Genomic DNA, 21,387 nt, shown 5'->3' on the forward strand with positions numbered 1-21,387 from the left:
ACTCTATTAGCAGAGTTCCTTGGGATTGAGTTAACATTCAAACTTATAAACTTCACCCAGCTCTAATGTTAGCTAGGTTTTAAAAAAGGTACAGGATAAGAAATAACATAGCATTCATTGTATGAGAATAACCAATATATCATAACTCCAAGGAACACCTTCTGTCCTTGATCACAGGCTAATCTGAATGTATGTGGCTACTCACGGAAATCTTTAACTTAAGAGTTATTTAAGCATTTATACTTAGTCTATACAGCTCGGTCAGTAACATCCAGTGCATGTAACTAGCTATCATACATGTGATTTACTCAGCTCCCTTAGAAGTGTAAATAACCCTTATTCTCTGAGATACCTGTATCTCATCAATACAGTTTATCCTTTACTCGATCTTAATAATGAGTTTGGTAGTCCCACATATATGCTCATGTGTCATGCATCTGGTATAGATAAACCCCTAAAATATCTTACTTTCAATATTTGACCAAAGATCAAATCTACAGACATCCCTGAGACTAGAAAAGGACAGAAAACCAACTCTTAACCATTTTCTTCTCTTTTATTTTTTATTCTAAAGTTTCTCTTCTGAGAAATCTGTTTACTATATTGAAGCTACAAGACAATGAGGTGGCACCCTCGGTCTGCTGAGAGTAAAAGACTTCAACCTGAGGGACCCAACCCAGACCAAGTTTCAAATCCATTAATATTCTTACATTTTAAACTAAAGCATTTCTTGCTTTTGATCTTTGTGGTCAGTAATTAGGAAATCTACTAAAACTATATTCTACTTTATTTTATCTACTATATAGAATTTTCAGTTGTTAAAATTATTTTGTATTCTTAATTTTCCCCTCTTTAGCATTTTTAAAATTTGGTTTTCATCTCTGTCTCCCATTAGTTTTCTGTCACTGGAAATGAGTTATCTTCCTATCTCTCTGAAACTTTGTCCCTTTTGAGTGGCTTATGAAAAGTTCTCCTTTTCTTCAGGCATCTAGAACAAAAAATGCAGGTGATAGTACCCTGATGAGGAACTGTAAGAAGTCCTCCTGATTTAAGATGTATCTAAACCATCCACTTTGAGAAGCAGGAAAGACGCAGCACAGCTACTCTGACCCCAATCACAAGAGGTGATAGTTAACTGGACTTGGAAAATTTTTGGAGAGTTCACAGAACTTATCATTGGTTTAGATGTGGTGTATGATATAAAAAGTAAAATCAGTAATGACTTCCAGATCTTTCTTACAACAGCACACAGTACATATATAGCTTTCTATTTTCACGTTCCTAATTATATCAACCACTTTTGTTAAGTCAATACTCTGTTTTTATATTAGTATACCTGTGAAAATGTTTTTTCACAGCTAAGCCATATAGAATGTCATTTCATTTCATAGAAAATATTTTTGTTTCTCTGGAAATAATAATTGCCTCAATTTTTTGATATTTTTTTCTATGCACTTAACACTGACTCATCCACAGACTCTAAGTGTAATTCTTATAAATAGATAAAATTCCTCAAGAAAACTACAAATTCTGTTTTTTCCCTCTCCATCCTCCAGCATTCCTTTATCATCTTTTCAGGTTGGACTGTGTGTTTCCTGAGTCTGCTGTACATGATTTTAAATGGCTAGAGAAACCTTTCTTTCAATAGGGGAGGTCTTTCTTCCTTTTTTTGGATTGGATCAGTTTTTCCAAAAACCCATGTCTTCCTTAATTGCGTATGTCTTCACGAATTAGGTAATTCCCTATTTTGGTGGAACAAATCCTTTTGTGGCCATCTGAGTAAAAATCCATGGGAAGTACATTTCTGTGATTTTTGAGATCTTGAGTAATGAAAATATATTTCAACTGTGTATCTGCTCTCTTTAGTCTTTTTTCTCTTAGTTATTTCTTTCTGTTTTAGCCTAAACCTTTTTCTGCTGGAGTATTTATAAATGAAATACTAAAATGCTGTTTAGAAGTTCTCTGGGCATGGGTGATCTTTACCTTAGAGACAGATAGGTCTGGAAACTTGGTCTTTCATTGGAGAGTCCACAAAAATCAGTATAGAGTTATCTTGTTTTGTTTGCTCTTGGCCAGATTCGTTTCCCTGGAAAAGAATTCTCAGTTTGTTGCCCGGGGGAATGTAAACTTAGATTTCATTATTCTGAGAGAATGCAAAAGAAAGAACTTGGAGGCATCAAAATTCATTGTGAAAAGTTTCACTTTATCCACCTATCTTTAATAGGGTACCTCATCACCTTCGTTCTCTCCTGTGCCTACTATTCAGATTCTAGCACTTACCTGTTCCAGTGTCAAGGAGTAAACTGTTGACTTCTGCCAATGTTTGGGTGGGGGGAGGGATTGGCCACTTGATTATTAGGACTGGAACAGGGGATCTGGGGATTAATCTTCTTCTCCTCAACAAGGTATTGAATCAATCTTCCTTTTTTTAGATTTTAATATTCAGACTTTAAAATTACCCAAACCTCTGATTCTCTGTGCTTTCTAAGATTCTCTATAAAACACTGCTTTTTCTTTCCACTGTGCAGGCAGTTAATTTTCATTGAATTTTTTTAAAAATCTGATCTGCTAAGTTATTTCATTTCTTTGTCTTTCTTGCACTTTCCAAAGTTTTACTGATGTTTACAGTCTGCTTTCTCATCTCCTTTCCCATTTTTGTTTCTATTTTTTTAAATTTCCTTGCTTGTTTTGTTACGAATTTTAGTGCTGTCATGTCAGAAATATTTTCATCCAGCTGTGCCTTACAGTATGTCCCCTGCCCTCAGTTTTGCAGAGTTAAACAAAGAACATATAGCAAAGACAAAAAAAAAAAATTAAAATTATGCCCTTATATCTTACCCTTATAATTAGAAAAATATGGCTTATAAGAAAGAAAATATAAGTAAAATAAAAAACTAAAAAGATATTTATGCCTACCTTAAAGACTTCTGTATGTACAACTTGAGCCGAGACAATTTGGGTAAGAGAGGTGAAGACTATATTGAGATCAGAGAAAATGAAATTAGCTTTCAACTAAGTTTTGCCTCTGGAGGGATGGAGAGTTACAATCCGCCTCTGTCTTTACACCCTAATTCATTATTAAGCCCATTACCTCTTAGATTAATTCTTTTGGTATGACCTCACAAATCTTACTACATTTCTTATTCCATTCTAAGACTGATAGACTCTCAAAGACTATTTTAAACTTTGAATTTCTTAAATACATAAACTTTTCAGCTATCTCAGGCATACTTTAATTTTTTTATGTAACAAAAATACACAAAATCACTCTTTTTTTCCATGGTACATGTATTTTATTTGTGGTCTACTCAATATATCCATACCATTGCTAGTTAAGAGAAAAAGTTTGTTCTTTCCATACAGAGGATGCAAGAAGAATGACAAATCAAGGTGCGTTAGAGAAAGCATAATAGGAAACCATAGAAAGTTAACTGTCCTCTGCTACTGGAAGGTGATATTGTCTCACAACTGTCATTTAAAATAAGGTGCAGTAAGTCATGATGTAATCTCCTTGGTAGTTTGGCTTCCAAGCTACCAAGATAAATTTCTAAATATTCCAAGATAAATTAGATCTTAGAGTATTAGTTTAATCTTAGAAATTTATAAAATTATCTAAGATTAGATAAATTTCTAAATCCTCTAAGAGCAAAGAATCACTGCAAAGAAACAAATAAGCAGGCGCGCCTGGGTGGCTCAGTTAAGTGTCTGCCTGGGGTCCTGGGATCGAGCCCCACATCAAGCTCCCTGTTCAGCAGGGAGTCTGCTTCTCCCTCTGCCTGCTTCCCTCTCTCGTGCTCTCTCTCTCTTTTTCAAAATAAATAAAATCTTTTTTTTAAAAAAAGAAACAAATAAGCAAAAAGAGTAGGGAAGCACTTATTATTAACTTGTAGAGAGAGAAGTATCGTGTGAAGTTTTATCACATTTCAATATGGTAATTATTATTCAACCGTGTTTAAGTCTGCATGGTCTCAATTTACCCTACCTTAGCTAAAAACAACATTAATATGTAAATACAGGTCTGAGTTTGGTAAGTATGCTATTAATATGATTTTATAATCATACTAAATAAAAATAATACAGTAGGTAAAAATGAATTTGGAAAAGAAAAGAATTGAAATTATGCCTACAGCCCTGTGAAAATAGACCTAATTTTATGTGTAAATACAAAGGGACAAAGTAGAATAAAAGCTATAATAACATCATATGAGAGAGATTAAAGAATTGCACATCTGAACCAGAAAGAAAGAAATCATTAGTATTATGTAAGCAGAGTACTCTGAACACACAGAATTATGCAATGCAAGTCTCCAGAAAAGCAAAATATTTAGCTTCTTTTTTCTAAAGAGCCTTTTGGTTTAGCATTTATTGATAAAATTTATGCATTATTTAGAGACAGCCACCATTTTTATTAACTTTCTTTGTGTAAATTTTTAATCCTGAAGATTAATTTAAAATACAATGTATTCCTGGGATGCCTAGGTGGCTCAGTCAGCTAAGCCTCTGACTCTTGCTAAAATAAAATAAAATAATAAAACAAAATAAAATAAAATATATTCTTAATCCCTTCACCTATTTCATCCATTCCCCCACCAATCTCCCCTCTGGTAGACATCTGTTTGTTCTCTATAGTTAAGAGTCTGTTTTTTGGTCTGTTTTAGGGGATTAAGAGTACACCTATCTTGCATATTGAGTAATATATGCAAGTGTTGAATCACTATATTGTATACCTGAAACTAATATAACACTGCATATTAATTACAGATTAGTAATTATTTTTTTTTAACGTATAATGTATTATTTGTTTCAGAGGTACAGGTCTGTGATTCAACAGTCTTACACAATTCACAGTGCTCACCATAGCACATACCCTCCCCGATGTCTATCACCCAGCCACCCCATCCCTCCCACCCCCACCACTCCAGCAACCCTCTGTTTGTTTCCTGAGACTAAGAATTCCTCATATCAGTGAGGTCATATGATACATGTCTTTCTCTGATTGACTTACTTCGCTCAGCATATACCCTCCAGTTCCATCCACGTCTTTGCAAATGGCAAGATCACTTACGAATTTAACAGGAGATCGAAGAAAAGTGTAACTAAATATTTTAAAAATTTCTACAACCAAACCTAGTTCTCAGGACCTAAAGTAAATTCAGTCTTATTTAGATTCAGAACTTTCACCATTTTTAAAATTTACTCCCTCCACTTAAAATTATTTGCCAATTCACACATGTTAGTACCTACGTCATTCAGGGTTGCGGCAGGAAACAGATGGTACAGTCAAACTCAGAGAATTTAATAAAGGAATTGTTTACAACAGGAAACCAAGAAGGGGGATATGGTACCCTAGAGGTCATATTACAGGTACCATTAGGCCTCAGTGGGCTAGAGGAGAGACAATTACTCAAACCCAGAGTAGCTGTATGGAAAGGGTCAGGAGTTGTGGGAAGTAAATAGACGACCAAATGTAACCTGGAAGTGAGGAAAATCAATGCCCTAAACCCTCTTTCCTCTAATCCTCCGTTCTAAAGTATTTTCTATTGGCCAAATTCAAGAGTTTGATGTGCAAGGTTCTCCTGAAGCAGACTCTGGGTTTAGCCTCTTCAGACAAAGAGCGGGGTGGAGAACATGGACAGTAGCATTGGAGGTGGTAAAGTGTGAACATCACAGACAATAAATAGTGTGTGGCTAATGATTTGGAAGAAAAAGCTTCAATTTTTAGTTTCTATAATTAAAGGATTCTGTATGTTTGGGGAACAGAACATGTGGGGGGTAACAGAAACATTAGCCAGATAATCAAGAGCCTGACCGTGAAAGGTTAGCACTATAAATTGAGATTGGGCTTTAAGCTATAGGAAATGATAAGAAAAGTTCTGAGAAAGGATATAGCATGATATGTTTGTGCTTCGGAAAGATCATATAGTATGTGTAGATTACATAGAATGATCAAAGACATGGTAGGCAATGGGCGAAGGTAACACTTGATTTCTGAATGACAAGTAGGAAGCCACTGATTTCATTCACTGAGATCAAGAGATTATTGGAGGAGAGAGATTTTGAAGTCAGGAAAGGGAGACAATCAGCTCAGTTTTAGACATGCTGGATATAAGTTTTCAGGGGAATAACCAAATTAGAATTTCCAGAAAATAGTGGTGTATATACTCCCTTGGTGTTTGAAAAATATGATAAGTGAGCAGCAATGATTTGGAAGCTATCAACCTAAAATGGTAATTAAAGCCAAAGTAGGGGAAAAAATAGATATAGATTGCAAAAGGAAAACAGTACAAATTAAAGCTGCAAGATATATCAAAATTTAAAGGAATGAGGAGTTGGGGAGGTTTGTTTCTTTGTTTCTTTGTTCTTAGAATTTCTTAGTCTTGAGCATTTAGTTGCTCATTAAACTTAAGAAGCTGTACTCTCTTTTAGGCATTGTGCTAGGCCCTTAGGACACCATCCTGAAGGAGACATACTTTAGTTTTGCCTTCACAGAACTTCCCGTCAGAGAGTTGACAGATGATAAACATATAAACCAACAAATATATAACTATCAAGTATGATTAGAATTAAAGATACGGACTTCAATGAGAATTTGTATTGGAATACACTTGGGTAAGACTTTTAAAAGTCATAATTATTTAAACCGAAGCTGAAAGAGAAGCAGCCAACAACATGAAGAGTAAGAATAGAATACAGGTCATTTGAAAAGGCAATTGGGAGGCCCTTTGCTTTTACCAAGATCATATAGAACTCCTACCTTTTCCTCACAAAGGTTTATAATTATGTTTTTTAACCTTGAGGCCTCTAGTCCACAACCATTGCAGAACCCTCCTTTGATGGAGAACATGCATTTCTCTCAAAAGTACTTTATAGTTCCCAATGTAGAAATCTCGGGGTAGACTAATCATTACACTATGCCTATATTTATCAAATCATCATTTGTATAACTTATGTACACATAATTTTTGTTTAAAATAAAGAGACTGTTGGAGATGGTAAATATATTCATTATTTTGATTTTGATGATGGTTCCCTAGATACATACATACATACGAACTTATCAAATTGCACACTTTAGATATGCTCAGTTAATTGTGTGCCAATTATGCCTCTATAAAGCTCTTAAAAACTTAATAATGAAAACGATCTTTGTTCTTAGGAAGGCACCACTAAAGATGAGAAAATGAAAATCATGCAGTGAGAAGGGATAGTTGCAATACATTTTCTATCACAAGATCTTTTTTTAAATATCACAGAATATTTTAAAAAATAATGACAATATACAATATTGATGAATGTTCCTAGTGTGGTTACATAGGCATTTTTGTCTCACGCTGCAGAAAGACAAATTTTATTAGCTTTATTCCAAAGTGATTTATCAAAATGTATGTATATTTTAAAGCATAAAATTTATCACAAAAGTACACCTCCAAGATTTTACCATAAAAATATTCAAACAAGTACTCTGGATATGTATAAAGGAGTTTGATTGCAGCATTTTTATTAATAGGTAAAAAAAAGGAAAATTAAATATCCTATAGTAGAGAACTGCTAAAATATATAATCATAATTTCAAACAATAGAATTAAATGCTGCCAGAATCAGTGGTGATTTAGGTACTTCAAAAGAAAAAATATTCAAGATAGATTAAGTATTTTATTTTTGCTTATACATTATAAGATATATGTATACATACAAATGTATACAAATCACCTTAATTTATGATAACTAATCTCACTAGTGAGGCATGACTAATGTTATGAAGGTGAGTTTACAGATTTTCCAAATAAAAAGCTTTTTACAGGGCGCCTGGGTGGCTCAGTTGGTTAAGCGACTGCCTTCGGCTCAGGTCATGATCCTGGAGTCCCGGGATCGAGTCCCGCATCGGGCTCCTTGCTCAGCGAGGAGGAGTCTGCTTCTCCCTCTGACCCTCCCCACCTCATGCTTTCTCTCTCTCTCAAATAAATAAATAAAATCTTTAAAAAAAAAAAAAGCTTTTTACAATAAGCAATCAGTGAAATCACCCAAACCAAAAATCTACCAATGTAATAGCCTTTTGAATTAGTGGAAGAAAATGAGTATGTGAAGTGAAGGCATTCCCTTTCCTTGATAACAGCTTGATATTAGGCCTTTAGAGAATTCCTATTGAAGAAATAAACACACTACAAATCATACTATTTTTTTTTTTTTTTACAATTCAGTATGTTTTAAGTAAAGTAGAATATCCGAGTTTGAGAAGAGAGGAAAACAGGGACATCATGACATAAATTAACTTGTTGTCATTATTTTTCATTTCTTAAAAATTAAAAAATGCCATTCATTTGTATAATGCCTTATTCACTTTCAAAACCTTAATTTAAAACAATAAAATTTAAACTGTTTCTGTTCAATGGAAACTGCCATGGTAATTGGCACAAATAGGCAAGGATCATACTAAATGAAATTAGAATTTCTAGACTCTTTATAGGTTTTGGAAGATCAAAGAGCTAGACTTTTTATTTTACAAATTTTTAGTGCATAAAAGTTCGTGGCAGTAAAAGGAAAGAAATAATGTGTTTCTTTACCCACCACAGAATACTGTGAATATTATGATTTACAAAAGATGTTCTCTGTTTGAAATCCAGTGCTTTTATGCTAATAGGGACTATGTGTTCTATTTTTCAATCTCGTTTTTTTCATACATAAAAAGTTCTTTGATTAAAACAAAATCTTATCATGTACATGTAAATAAATATTGCCCTCATGTAATTTAGCTTGTAATAACATTTCCTAAAAGTGCCTTCTTGGAAAATATTAGAAACATAAATAGTTATTAAATAGCCAAATACATAATTGGACTTTCCTTATCTTTCTCATACATGTGTGTATACAAAGCACTATCCGCTTATAATTTTTGACATTCAGGAAATACCATAGAAATTACTAGTATATCAGCAAGTACAGTTAATGTATTTAAAACCTATTTACTTTTACATTATAGTTTGCACTTCGATTTTATCTAATTGCAAGATCCATATTTTTGAATAGTAACTGTGCTTAAAATTGATTCCAATATGGAATGATTTTTAAAAATTGATTCCATAAGGCAGGGATATAAAGTAATAATGTATGTTTGAGAAGTATGGCTGTATAAGCTCTAATTATTCAAATTCCTGGATATCCATCTTCTCTGATCTAATAAAATCACTTGAATTTACAGAAGTTAAGGTTGAGTTTTTGGAATTTTTTTTCTGAAAATCTTTGGGATTCAGATTGTAGAGGCATTGAAGAAGTATAAAGTATCATAGGATTTGTACAGACATGCCAGTGGAAGTCTTTCTAAAGAGACTGGTATTCTGTAACAGTCATCTGGATCATGGCACTGTCTGATTTGGGAAACAGAATTAAATAGATAAAAGCTTTGAAAGGTAAGGTCCTTATACCCTGCTACTAGGTTTCATTAGTATAGTGTGATAGAAATGGCAAGGGCAGATTTTAGCTGATGAAGTTTAGAGGAAAGAGAGGTCTGATAAATTGCTCTCTTTCCCAAAAGCTGAATGGAATAATGCAACAAAGCCCTGAAATATCAGTATACCACAGTCACAGTTCTTGCTTTAGATCACAAGATGGGTTACTGGATTTGGAGGTATTACCACGTTTCAGTGTGTTGTTTTGTTTTTCTGATTAGTTGGTTCACTTTTTTTAAAATTTATTTTCAACTTATTATTGTCATTAAAAATCAGTCATAACCACTGATAGACAAAAGCAAGTACATACTGGAATATTATTATATTAGTATTTTAATGACAATATTATAATCAATACCTTAATCAATATTTACATATATTGAATAATGTTCTTTTTCCTAGAGAAACTTTGGAAATACACAAAGTTTCCTTATTCTTACTACAACCAACAAGAATTAGTTACTTCAAATGGGTTATTATAGAAAAACGGTTGATGGAGAGATTCTAGATAGTTGCCTAAATATATTGATAAATGGTTTTAGCTAGCACATCTTTTTCCTCTTTAAATTGTAATTCACATTCAGGGCGCCTGAGTGGCTCAGTTGGTTAAGCGACTGCCTTCAGCTCAGGTCATGGTCCTGGATTACCGGGATTGAGTCCCACATCGGGCTCCCTGCTCAGCAGGGAGTCTGCTTCTCCCGCCGACCCTCCCCCCTCTTGTGCTCTCTCTCTCTCTCCCATCCTCTCTCTCTCAAATAAATAAATAAAATCTTTAAAAAAAATTTAAAAAAATAAATTGTAATTCACATTCAGAAATTTATAGGGAAAGGATGTATGCCTAATTATATAAATATTTTAAAAATAATTTAGTTGTACATCTTTCTGCCTTCCTTCTGCTGTTTATCTGTGAAGGCTTAGAGAAGACAGACTTTTATTTATTAACATATAATAGAAAAAAGTACACCCAGAACTTATTTACAATAATGGATGCAGAAAAGATAGGTTAGGGCGCCTGGGTGGCTCAGTCGTTAAGCATCTGCCTTCGGCTCAGGTCATGATCCCAGGGTCCTGGGATCGAGTCCCACATCGGGCTCCCTCCTTGGCGGGAAGCCTGCTCTCCCTCTCCCACTCCCGTTGCTTGTGTTCCTGCTCTCGCTATCTCTGTCTCTGTCAAATAAATAAATAAAATCTTTAAAAAAAAAAAAAAAAGAAAAGATAGGTTAGAAAGATCCATGTTATCTTCTATTTTATAGGTTCTCTTGATTTAATCTGGAATCAGGCTTCATTCTATTTCATGGACTGTGACAGAAATGATATGGATCCCTTCTGAGAAAAGCAGTTAAAACCAATGTACCTCCTCAGTCTCTCTCATTATTTTCAGTAGTGACCATGAATGCTATGTGTTGAGATGACTTTGGAGTAAGATAAAAACAGTCTAGCTACTTGAACCACTGCATTGAGGATTGCTGTTCTAGAGGGTGTCCCAGCCAGTATCAGATCTTGTGTGAGAAAGAAATACAAGGAGATACACCATTGTTATGTAATGATATTTAACATTTCAGGGTCTACTAGTTACAGTGGCATTAACTAATTCAAAGAGCAGAGAGATCAAAAACACTGGATAAGGATTGCAAGGTGCTGGTGAAAGAGAAGGCAAAAAACATGAGCCTAAGCGGACATTGGTAAGCTAGGCTTAAAAAGGTAGGAGAGAAGGGAGTAAAGATGAGTAGGGAAAAAGAAATCTCATGGAAGAAATTATAAATAGAATTTTAAGACTATGATACAGTCTAGAAAGTATTTTCCTGTACTCTATTGCCATGTGATATACAAACACCTTGGTTCTTAGAGGTAATTAAGGAAGTGTGGGAAACTAGAATGTTATCAATTACTTTTGTCAATTTTAGCAGCGCTCTCTTATTCCATATGCCTTACTTTTCCTCTGAAATAACTACAGTATCAGCCAGGATCCCATCAGGGAAGGAAAGTACAAACTAATTAGGATATGTAAAAAAGGGGTTATTTACAAAGCTTTGCACCAAAAGAAGACAAATATGGCTAATACTGAAGTGGCTATCACCATCCCTAGGACCATGAGAGATGAAGAAAGGGTGCAAGTTACTGGAACTAAGAAGGAGAGAGTCTTGTAGAAAAGTTACTTTGGGGCCATGGCTTTCTTCCAAGAGACACAGCCAGCCTAAATCTATCAAACCGGGAGGGAGTTAGAGAAACTGATACCCTGATCTTACTCTCCTCTTTCCAGATATGCTGAGGATTGCTTTTGATAACATTGGACTTAAGAGTATAGGCTAAGAGATCTTATTGATTATCTATATAGGTCAGTTTCTTAGAGCAGATGGCCGGGTGGAAAGATAATTAAGAGTAAAATGGACAAAGAGAAAATATTCAACATTGTCCACACATCATAACCCTCAATACCCAGTTTGGCTTTCAACTAGATGAAAAGTTCATGTCTGCAACATACATGATGTGCAATTCAGATTAGCTACCTTATAATTTGGAGTGATATCGATTTTCTCATATTCCCTTGTCAAACCTATAATACTAGTCGCTACTGCCCTTGCTTCTATGGCTGGGTGATGAGGCTTAAACCGGTTAGTATAGACACCTTCATCCACTACCCATTTCAGGTTCCCACTAACTCTTATGAGCAACTCAGTCGTACATGGTTCTTTACTCCATGGCATGATATGAGTTGTTGGTTGTCTTGCTTGTATGGGTTTAGGGTGTGTGTGTGTGTGTATGTGTGTGTGTGTTGTTTTGATTTTTTTTTTTTTTTACCTAGGAAATATCTGGCAAGGAATTACTAAGAGGCACTCTAATATACCTTAGGACTCCAGATATAGTCCTACTTGCCCCCTTGTCTTGCATTCGTTATCTATTGTATCAAATTGTCAATTGATGTATGGAACCACATTGGCTCCTACTGGAATCCAGTCTGTCAATTCACGTAGACAGTAGCATTCAGGAGTCTAGCTTGAATCTTTTTACATAGTGGTTGTCCATCACAGAATGAAGGTGGAAGTTGCCAGACCTCTTCAGAGCTAATACCTGGCACTGTGTTACTTCCACTGCATGCTCTTGATCAAAGTCGATCAAAAGTCCAACCCAGATTCAAAGGAAGGAAAACTAGTCTCCATCTCTTGATGGGAGACTGGCATGCACAATTTTTTGGTGAAATTGTTAGTGACCATCTTTGGAAACAAAGGCACCATAATTACTTTCTGCCATAGGTAATTCCAATATTGCCAAATTTGCTGGGTTCTAAGGCCATGGTTCAGGGAAACTTGTACCATAACTTGAATCTGCTATAGGGTCCTTTCTTGCTGTAAGCCACACTCAAAACTGACATCCTCAAGGAAGTTGAGTAAAAAGAGTTATAGAAAAATGTGCAATGTAATATATGTTTTCTCCAAACTCTAAAAAGACCCACCTAATATGGTGTCATTTTTCATGGTAATTCATGGTTCTTTCACATTAGAGGGAACAACTTGACTTGCACCAGACCTATGGACTCTTGAAAATTTGACTGATGTGATAGTTTCCGGACAGTTTTGTAACATTTATCTCATAACCTTTGGCATAGATATGCCTTATTAAACAATTTAATTTTCTTACTTCCTATTCACCAGATCCAATTAGTATAGCGTCATCTATGTAAAGGACAATAGTAAAGATTTTTGAGGCTCACAAGTTTCCTCCAGATTATGTTATGACAGAGATAAAGAGTTTATATTTCTTGTGGTAAGACTTTAAGATTTGACAACATTTTGTTGCCCTCAAAAAAAAGCAAACTACTTCTAATTTTCTTTAATGATGTAAATGGGGGGAAAAGAAGCATTTTCAGGTCAGGAGCTACAAACCAGGTCATAGAGTCTGTTCGTGGGCTTTAGCTTCCTTTTCGAGAGCTGTGTTGATAGAAAATCAGCAATTTTGGAGGACCAAAATATAGCATTTGGGTTTGCAGGTGTCATTAAGAGACTAACATAACATAATAAAATTAAATTAAATTTTTAAAAAAAGAGATGAATTTTTGCATTTGCAAAGCAAATCTTCTTTGGATAGCTTTCAATTTTGCCCTGATTTTTTTACATCTAATTAAACAATATATTTAGTGACCTGTCTTTATTGAATCTTTTCAGTGCATATAACTTAGCTTGTGTAGAAAAAATTCTTTTGCCTTCATATTGGGTTGGTTCATATAAATTTAATTAAGCTTAATTAAAATTATACTTACAAAAACAAGTATAACACAAAAAGATTTTGGAAAAACATAACTGACTTTTGGTAAGGTAACATAGAATTTGTGGGACAAGACCATAACTGTGTGGGCATATTAGGGAGTAGCTAACTAGTGACAACTATTCATCGAGGCATCGGCTTATTTACATCAAGATCAGTTAAGAGGTAGGTTAATGTATGTTCAAAAGATAGAAGATACTCTGATTAAAGGTGGGGCAGGGGACTGAGGACCTGCCCTTTCAGTCCATTTCCTATCTTATTAAAAAAGACAAAGAAATGAATTTTTCATTGGCCAAACAAGCTAGTTAAATGAGATGTATTAGCAACCTCAGGTGTACGAAATAGAAAGACGATATTTGGAATTTTGATGAGATTATATAGTGACCCATTTGGATTCTGCACTGGCTAAAAAAAATGGGAATGTATTAGCTAATGGGAATTTAAATTAATTGGCTAAATGGGAATGTATTAGCAAACTTACTGTATTAGTTTCTATTGCTGCTGTAACAAATCACCACAATCACAGCGGCTTAAAACAACATGATTTTTTCTCTTAGAGTCAAATTAAAGATTCTATAGAGTTATGTTCATTTTGGGGGCTTCAGGAAAGAGTCTGTTTCCTTGCCTTTTTTAGCCTTTAAGACTCCTTTATTCCTTGGCTCCTGGCCCCTTCTGTACATCACTCTAACTTCTTTCTTATGTGCTTGAATCTCCTAATAGTGAGTCTGATCCTTTTGCTTCTCTCTTGAAAGAACCTTTGGAATTACATTGGATCCACCCACATAATGCAGAGTAACCACCCATTTCAGATTCTTAACTTATTCAAATCTACAAGATCCTTTTTACCATGTAAGGGAACATAGTCATACATCCCGGGGATTAGGATGTGCATATCTGTGGATGTTATTATTCAGCCTGTGACACTCAGGAAGGGAAATTTGCAAGAATGAGTGTCAACACTCAAAATTGTGATGAAGTGTATGTGATTTTTTCATTCTACTCTTAATAATTTTGAATTACTCTTTCATATTCTCCATATTCTTGTCTCTGCCAAAAATTTTGCACTATTTCATATCTACTTTTTAGTTCATTACTCTCCAGCTTTTTCTAATCTACAGTGTAGAGCATACTTTTGATTTATAAACAATTCCACTTGTCATTCATAAAATTTCCAATTTGCATAGTATTTCTAGCCATTTGTAAGTTCCCCAAATTCCCATTAAATATTTTATATGTAATCACTTTATACTCGGTATTAAATCATTTCAATATCTGATGTACATGGTAGTGTATAAATCTTTACATATTGTTTTTGCTGAATCATTCCTGGTTGGCCATTTTCTTATTTGTTATTAATGCATATATACATAATGTATACATATGAGATGTAGTATACATATATAATATATGTATATAAATTTCAAAATCAGTACTATATAAATCCTACTTGTTCAAATCAATGAACTGATACAAAATGAATACAGTCTTCTCACCATTCCAGGTCAAAAAGCAGAGAATTATCAGGGCCCAAAAAGAACTTCCATGCATAACGTCTACCACGAAGATGACATTATCTTGGTGTCTAACTCTATATATTATCTTGTTTCAAGACATTTGTATTTTTTTCTTAATTTTTTCTATTACCCATTAGGCTAGTATTTTTCATTCATGTTATGGCATATAACTTTAATACATACTTTTGTTGTTGCATACAATTGCGTTCTATGGATATGCTACGATTCCTTAGAATGTCAAAAGATATATGGCATTCTTTTCTGTTTTGGATATTATGAATAATGTTGCTAAAAATATATTTGTAGGTCTTTTGATATTCACATGAAAATTTCAGTTTGAGTGTATGCCTGAGTATACATGGTCTCAAAGGATCTGTATATTCAACCTTAGAAGATTCTGCCAAAAACATTAATGATGGAAACTTGATGATTTTAAAGTGGTTGTATCAATTTGTTCTTCAATCAGTGGTAGTTGGTAGCTCTCATTACTCCATACCTATGTCAAATTTAGAATTATCAGTGTTTAAAATTCAGCAATCATGATGATGTTTGAACTGTCATTTTCCTGATGACTGATTTGAGTAAATATTTATAGTTATACTATGTATAAAATGTATTTTCCCATCCTATTGCTTACCACTCTTCTGTCATAATGGCAACTTTTATGAAGAGATTTCTTTTTATTTGTTTGTTTTGTCTAATTTAGTTTTAACATTTGGTTTAAGGTAATATAATTTCAAATCTTGTTATAGAAATCTTTTTTATTCCAATGTCTCTTAAAAGTTTAGCATTTTTAGATTTTACATTTAGATCATCCATCCGTCCATTGTATATATGTACCACAATTTCTTTATCCATTCATCTGTTGATGGACACTTGGGTTGTTTCCATATCCTGGCTATTGTTACAATAATGTTACAATAAACTTAGGAGTGTAGATATCTCTTTGAGATCCTGATTTCAATTCTTTAGGATACATGTCCAGAAGCGGGATTGCTTGATCACATGGTAAACTAGTTGATTTTCAAATATTAAGCCACCCTTTCATTCTTGGAATAAAACTGATTTATTTTAGATATTGCTAGTTAGATTACTAATATTTTGTTTATAATTTGTCATCTATAGTAATAAGAGGGATTTTCCTTTCTTAATATACAATGTCAAATTGTATTACCTCGTGGGGCGCCTGGGTGGCTCAGTCGTTAAGCGTCTGCCTTCGGCTCAGGTCATGATCCCAGGGTCCTGGGATCGGGCCCCGCATCGGGCTCCCTGCTCGGCGGGGAGCCTGCTTCTCCCTCTCCCACTCCCCCTGCTTGTGTTCCCTCTCTCACTGTGTCTCTCTCTGTCAAATAAATAAAATCTTAAAAAAAAAAAAATTGTATTACCGCGTAAGACGAGTTATTTGAAAAAGTTTTCATAATATTGGCTTTTTTTTTTTTTAGATATTTGGTAGAATTCACTGTTGAAGACCTATGAGTGTTTAGTTTTGTGGGAAAATTTTTATTGCAGAGTCCATATTTCTAATATATTGGGATTTTTATATTGCCAGCTTGGATAAATTATGATTTTCTGAGAATTTATGTATTTCATCTAAATTATCAACATTCGCTGCATAAAGTTACTCATAATGTCATCTTCAGAATCATTCTAGTAGTATTTGTAATATTGTCCCTTTTTGCATATTAATATGATCATTTGTGCTCTCTTCCTTTTTATCTTGGTCTGTCATAGTGGAAGTTTATCCATTTCATTTATTTTTTTAAATAATCAATTTATCTCTTCTATTTTATTTTATATTCTAATAAAATAGTTTATTTTTATTTTTTCCATTTTTATGTTATGGTAGATTTAATTTCCATGTATTTTTCAATTTCTTGACACAATGTTTAGGTGATTGGTTTTTACTTAGGTGATTGGTTTTTACCTTTTTATCTTTACAATAAAATAAAAGTTTTAAAGACTACAGATTTCCCATTAAGCATGATTTTGCCTCAATTCCATAAGGTTTACATGTCATATTTTGATATTTATTTAGTTCTAGACATTTTCTCATTCCATGGCGATTTCTCTTATCCATCAGTTACTTAGAAATTTTTGCTTAATTTTCAAACACATCATATTCTCTAGCTTAGTAGGTAGCTTAGTCCTACTATAGATAGAGATCACACTCAGTATGATTTATTATCTTTAGAAATTTGTTCACACTTATTGCAGGAAATTTTTTTGGTAAATATTCAATGTACACTTGAAAATAATATGTACAATGCAGATGTTGTATTGAGTCTTCTTCAGGGTTGATGATGTTCACATCTTCTATAGTCTTTACCATTTTATTCTTCCTAGGTTATTTCTCTGTAAGTTTATATATATGAAATACATAATTGTATACTATAGCTTATACATAAATATATATTATAATTTATATGTTATTATAAAATATACAATGTGTATTATTATATATAGTATATAAGATATATAAATTTTCCTACATCTTATAATTTTCTTTTACATAATACAAAAGGGCAAAGTGACCTCAATGCTTGGGAATATTGAAGCTATCCAGGGGCTGAGAAGGGTATGCAACTGACCCACAAGGCTCTTCCTAATTTTCCCCATAAATGAGTAATGTAAGTGAGTAAAAAGCTAGGGCTGTTAGTTATTCATTTTCAGCCCCTGTAGTTTTGACAAAATATCTGTCAGAAGATTTCTTTAAAACCATTTTTTAAATTTTATTCATTAAAAGTGGTTTTCTTTAAATGTTTAAATATTTCTGAATTTTTTTAAGATTTTATTTATTCATTTGAGACAGAGAGATACAGAAAGAGAGCATGAGCTGGGGGAGAGGCAGCGGGAGAGGGAGAAGCAGACTCCCCACTGAGCCGGGAGCCAGACAGTTGAGGGGCTCGATCCCAGGTTTGTACTGCTGCTGTGGTTTATGCCCTCAACTTGAACACTGTCTGGCAAAAACTACCCCCAGAATCCCTCCATGTTGGCTCAGGGAATATTGTGGAAGAGATGGGTGCGTGAGATTATAAGAGCTGAAGCTGAGGGGTAGAGTGTGAACCAGACTAACACCATCTTGGACAAATCTGCCATGATCGTCCTGTGACCTGAAGACTTCTTGAGCGCAACACCCCCTTCATTGTTTATTTTTGTTTAACTGCACATTTAAATTTTGTTTAACCACAGTGTTAAGTGCACTCTTTGGGTATACCATCCTTACCTTGTTCTGGAGATGACTGTTACCCTCAAACATTTCCTCCTGGATGGTCCCCCAGCACATACTCCCCAGCCTCTAGAGCTCTAAAAGCAGGTCTTACCAGAGGTGGGGTTGTGGGGATCTACTCCTCTTGTGGCCGCCCAAGACACACTTCTGCTTGTAAGTCCCTTTAATAAACCATTTCTTGTCAAGCGGGAAAAAAAAAAAGTAGGGGATGCCTGGGTGGCTCAGTCGGTTAAGTGTCTACCTTCAGCTCAGGTCATGATCCCAGGGTCCTGGGATCAAGCCCCACATTGGGCTCTCTGCTCAGCAGGGAGTCTGCTTCTCCCTCTGCTTGTGTGCTCACACTCTCAAACACACACTCTCTCTCTCTCAAATAAATAAATAATCTTAAAACAAAAAACAAACAAACAAACAAAAAACCTCAGTCAAAGGCAGATGCTTAACCATCTGCGCCACCCAGGCGCCCCTGAATGTTTTTTTAAAAGTATTATTTAAATGTGATTTTATTCCTTTTTTAAAAAAAGATTTTATTTATTTATTTGACGGAGAGAGAGAGAGAACACAAGCAGGGAGGACAGAGAGGGAGAAGAAGGCTCCTTGGAGCCCCATGCGGGACTCGATCCCAGGACCCTGGAATCATGACCTGAGCCCAAGGCAGACACTTAACTGACTAGGCCACGCAGGTGGCCTGATTTTATTCTTTAAATGTGATTCTATTAATGTGATTCCATGTATTAGTGACTCTAGCTTCAACTTCAGATATGAGTTATTAAATTCATTTCTTTATCCAAATGTCACACTGAATTGTGATTATTATCAGGACCTAATACAATATTGTAGAACTGTTTGCTTTTGTCAAAATAGATTGATTGAGAAACATTATATTTATTCAAATTCAATTTCCATAATCTATATAACTTTATATGTTCTTTTATTTACCAGTCTATTTACCAATTTATCCAATTTATCCATTGATTTATTTACCAATAATTTTTCATTAAATATCAAAGAATCTGTTCACATCTATGATTTTTAAGGGCTGTGTAAAATTTTGTTTTATTTATTTGTATTATTTAGTTATTTATTTTTTTCTAAATAGGCTCCACACCCAATGTGGGACTTGGACTCACGACCCCAAGATCAAGAGTTGGATGCTCTACTGACTGAGCCAGCCAGGTGCCCCTGGACTATAAAATTTTAAACATTTTAAATAATTCTGTCTTATCTAAGAATATAAAAATATATGCACTAACAATCCTTTTTTATTTGTAATATTTTTTACTATTCAAAGATGATAAGTATACTAAATAGCAAGATAATAATACAGTGACTAAGTTCAAATAAGACTGATGTGCTACAAAACTCCCTTTCTGGTCCTCTTGTCTCTATTCTTGTTCCAGTGTTGATCTCTCACTTTCTTTAAGCTCCATCCATCACTTCTATAGAGACAAATGTGAAAGCAATAAATCCCAACTTGATATTTCATGTTCTTTACTCACATTTCTACATTTTTTTCTATACCTTCTCCTGGAATTTTATCAAGCAACTGAAACACAATTTACTCTGATAAATTTATCAACTCCTGCACAAAACTGGTTTTTACCTCCTTGTTCAAGATGCTGCCATTTTTTTCTGGTAACCGTGAGTCAGATAATAATTACAACACTGACATTTATTGAGTACCTGAGATGTGTCACACATTATCTGACATTCCTTAGATTTAAAATGCACATTTAGATGGAACTTATCATTGTCTCTGTTTTACATATGAGTAATCAGGAGGCTATGGAACTTCCATATGGTGGTTCAGCTGTAATTCATGCTTTCATGGCCTAAATTCAAGCAATTCTGCTTCAAATACCACTACGCAATATTACCTTAGTATGAAATTCCCAATCATTTCTTACTCCTCCAATTTCATACTATTCAATAATGGGAGAAGAAATGAGTTTTCCTTACCAACTCAATTTTTTTTTTACTTATAAGATATTGGAAAAGTAACAAATGACCCTTGATTTCATTCTAATGTAATATTGCATAATGGGATCCAGAGCAGAATTGTTTGAATTTAGGTCTTACACGTACAACCTATAGCTAAACAACCTGATGCAAATTTCATAGTCTCCCCTTTACTCATATGTAAAATGGAGACAATAAGCAATCTTACTTAAAAATGGGTTTGACATATATAGCATGCAGGATAATGTCTGACGTAATTTAGCTACTCAATAAATAGACATATATTTTCCATCCATTCCCACTTTTCATTCTTGCAGCTATTATTTTCTTTTATTAATTATAATCTATTAACATATTGCATACTCTCTTAATTACTGTTTCTGATTTTGCTTTTCCCTGTTTATCTTCGGGCCAGTCACCAAAGCAATTCCACAGACACGGAAAATTTAGATTAATTTGAATAGCAAATCCCTCTGGTTGATTCTCTTCTGTGATGAAACCATTTAAATGACTGACTGCTTACCAATCAAAACTAGATTTTGTTAGGTTGAAAATCAATGTCTCTATCAATATCCTTTCAGGTAAAGCAAAACAAAAAGAAAACAAATTATGCCTCTGTCCTTAGCTACTATTGTTATTGATAGTGGATTAGAAAGTTGGTTCCAAAGGTTTAAGAGTAAGAATTATAAACAAAACAAAAAACAAAGTAATCATAAAGGGAGAAAATAACTCTCAACTCTGAAAGGCATGACTGTAACCAAATGGAATATGCTAACAAAACCAAAAATAAATGTGATCCAAACAAATGTGAATTAGTCAATCATATAATCAGAGAACATGGAGAGTAAGTAAAGCAAGTGATAGAATTCCAGTATAGTGTGGGCTTTGCCCAAAAGACTTGGAAATTGTGGTTCTGCAGGCTTGGCATTTCTCAATGTAGTAAGGTATATAAAAGTGGTGAACACAATAAATCTGAATATTATAATCC

General features: G+C 34.1%; 1 long non-coding RNA gene across 1 annotated transcript in view; it reads left to right on the forward strand.

The window, feature by feature from the left end:
• LOC145721120 (uncharacterized) overlaps positions 1-19,873 on the forward strand; it is a 120,429-nt gene extending 100,556 nt beyond the window's left edge. Inside the window, exon 3 of the long non-coding RNA XR_014144586.1 lies at positions 19,540-19,873. This is a non-coding gene — a long non-coding RNA (uncharacterized LOC145721120). The remainder of the gene's footprint in view (positions 1-19,539) is intronic.
• Positions 19,874-21,387: the final 1,514 nt, after the last annotated feature.

This window comes from Leptonychotes weddellii, chromosome 4 (genome assembly GCF_054177405.1).
Source record: "Leptonychotes weddellii isolate Sample4059 chromosome 4, ASM5417740v2, whole genome shotgun sequence".
Taxonomy (NCBI): domain Eukaryota; kingdom Metazoa; phylum Chordata; class Mammalia; order Carnivora; family Phocidae; genus Leptonychotes; species Leptonychotes weddellii.